The 3,022-nt window shown below is 46.9% G+C and overlaps 1 pseudogene; it reads right to left on the bottom strand.

Annotated features, from left to right (window-relative positions):
• Positions 1 to 372: 372 nt before the first annotated feature.
• LOC144380432 (ferritin heavy chain pseudogene) lies at positions 373 to 1,178 on the bottom strand (annotated as a pseudogene).
• Positions 1,179 to 3,022: the final 1,844 nt, after the last annotated feature.

Genomic DNA, 3,022 nt, shown 5'->3' with positions numbered 1-3,022 from the left:
CCCAGGGTGGATCCTTTGTGCAATCCCACTCCCTGCCTTTCTTCCCCAGGGGCAACTACTATGATGAATTCTAGACCATGTTTTTTTATACTTTCATCATACATACGCACCCACAGACACCAGGGCCCCAGACCACCCACCTCATGTCACTCCACCCCACCCCACCCTCACATCGTTTATCAGAGGAATATTGATTTGTGTTTTCCAGGGTCCCATGGGATACCTCCCCCCCTCCATCTCCTGAGCTGCATGTGGATGGGGTTGGACGGATGGAGAGACTCCTGGATACCTGTTTAAAAAGTTAAAAGGTGAGCCATTTGCACACATGAATCAACCAGAGACCTTTATTTATTTAAGAACCAAATAACTTTATTGAAACCAAACAACTTTATTTATTTATGGCAAAACTGGAAGAAAAAAACTGGAACGTTTTGCAAAGGCAATACTGCAATATGCATGCTCGGCATGGTGATCAGGGAAAGTCACCATGCACCCTGGGCTATAGGGAAAACAGTCCCAACTCAGTTCTTTTTGTCGCTGTCGCCCAGGGTGAGCTTGTCAAAGAGGTACTCCGCCATGCCGTCTTCGGGAGCCCGCATCTTGCGCAGGTTGGTGACATAGCCCCCCAGCTCTTTGATGGACTTGACTTGCTCGTGCAGGTAGTGGCTCTCCAGGAAGTCGCACAGGTGGGCGTCGTTCTTGTCGGTGGCCAGCTGGTGCAGGTCGAGCAGGCACTGGTTGACGCTCTTCTCCAGGTGCAGGGCGCACTCCATGGCCTTCAGGCCGCTCTCCCAGTCGTCGCGGTCTGGCTTCTTGATGTCGCGGAGGCGGATGCGGCCGCCGCGCTGGTTCTGCAGCTGCATCAGCTTCTCGGCATGCTCGGTCTCCTCGCGGGACTGGCGCAGGAAGAACCGGGCGAAGTGCTTCAAGGCCACGTCGTCGCGGTCGAAGTAGAAGGCCATGGACAGGTACACGTAGGAGGCGTAGAGCTCCAGGTTGATCTGGCTGTTGATGGCGGCCTCGCAGTCGGGGTGGTAGTTCTGGCGCACTTGTGAGAGCGGCGCGGTGGCCATGGCTGGCGGCCCGGGCACCAAGGCGAAGGCGGTGCGGAAGCGAGGGCTGCGGGGCCAAAGGCGGTGGCGGCGGGTCCCCGGTGTGTTTTCAGGCTAGGCGAAGAAGAAACCCTTGCGCGGGTCTCTGTGATGGCGTTGGAATGAGGTCCGTTACTCCGGAGTTGGGAGGTTGGATCCGTTAGGCGAGGGGGCGTGGTCACGCAAGCAGGGGCGGGCTAGGGGCGGGGCGAGGGGCGGGGCACCACATTCAACATTCCATCTGAGTCTGCGTGAGGCAGGAGGCCCAGGGCAATTGAGTGTCTTTTTTTTTTTTTTTTTTTTAAAGATTTATTTATTTTAGAGAGATAGAGAGAGCAGGGTATGGGTGGGTGGGAGTGGGGTTGGTGGTGAGGGCTGGAGGGAGAGAGAATCTTAAGCAGACTGTGTTCAGTGCCCAGCCCGACCTGGGGCTCAGTCTCACCACCCTGAGATCAGGACCTGAGCAGAAACCAAGAATCTCCCACTTAACCAACTGGGCCACCCAGGCGTCCTGGTGCAGGGTGTCTTGAGGCCATTTTTTAAAATAACAATTCTAGGGGTGCCTGGGTGGCTCAGTTAGTTAAGCACCCGACTCTTGATTTCGGCTCAGGTTGTGATCTCAGGGTTGTGAGGTCCGACTCTGTGCAGGGCATGGAGCCTGCTTAGGATTCTCTCTTCCTCTTGCTCTGTCCCTCCCCCCCCCCAAAAAAAAGAAGAATAAAATAACTCTATTGAGATACAATTCATACACTATAAAATTCAACTTTTGAAAGTGAACATTTGCTTGGTTTTTAGTATATTCATAGTGTTCTAATTTCACATTTTCATCATGCCAAAATGAAAATGGCTACCTAGAGGCAGTCACTCCCCAGACCTGGCTACCACTCATCTATTTTCTGTCTCTATAGATTTGCCTATTCTGGACATTTCAAATAAATGGAATCATGCAGTATGTGACCTTTTGTATCTGATTTCTTTACTTAGCATAATGTTCCTAATCTTCCTTTTTTAATTGCTAAATAGTATTCCATAATATCTATAAGCCACATTTTATTTATCCTTTCATCAGTTGATGGACATTTGGGTTGTTTCCATTTTGTGGGTATGAAGAGTGTTGCTATGAATATTTGTTTGTAGGGATTTGTGTAGAAATATTTTTATTTTCTTGGGACTATACCTGGGAGTAGAATTGCTAGGTCATATGACAACTTTATGTTTAATATTTTGAGGAACTGACAAATATTTTCCAAAGTGGCTATACCATTTTACATTTCCACCAATGATGTGTGAAGGTGCCAACACTGTTGTGTCTTTTTTAAATTTTACTCATCTTAGTGGATGCAAAGTAGTATCACATTGTGGTTTTGATTTGCATTTCTCCAATGCATGTTGAGCATCTTTGTATGTACTTATTGGCCATTTGTATATCTTCTTTTTCTCTTTTCTTTTTTTAAATGCTAATTCCAGCATGGCTACCATACACTGTTATATTAGTTTCAGGTGTACAATATTGTGGTTCAACAATTCTATACATTACTCAGTGCTCATCATGATTAAGTGTACTCTTAATCCTCATCACCTATTTCACCCATCCCCCCAACCACCTCCCCTCTGGTAACCATCTATTTGTTCTCTATAGTTCAGAGTCTGCTTTTTGGTTTGTCTCTTTTTTTTCCCCTTTGTTCGTTTGTTTTGTTTCCTAAATTCCACATATGAGTGAAATCATATGGTATTTGTCTTTCCCCGACTGACTTATTTTGCTTAGCATCATACCCTCTAGATCCATCCATGTTGTTGCAAATGGCAGGATTTCATTCTTTTTTATGGCTGAGTAATATTTGTGTGTGTGTGTATGTGTGTGTGTATCACATCTTCTTTATCCATTCATCGATTAATGGAGATGGGCTGTTTCCATAATTTGGCTATTGTAG

Source organism: Halichoerus grypus, chromosome X, assembly GCF_964656455.1.
Source record: "Halichoerus grypus chromosome X, mHalGry1.hap1.1, whole genome shotgun sequence".
Taxonomy (NCBI): Eukaryota; Metazoa; Chordata; class Mammalia; order Carnivora; family Phocidae; genus Halichoerus; species Halichoerus grypus.
Note: the sequence above shows the minus strand (reverse complement) of the source record. Positions and strands in the feature narration are given on the sequence as shown.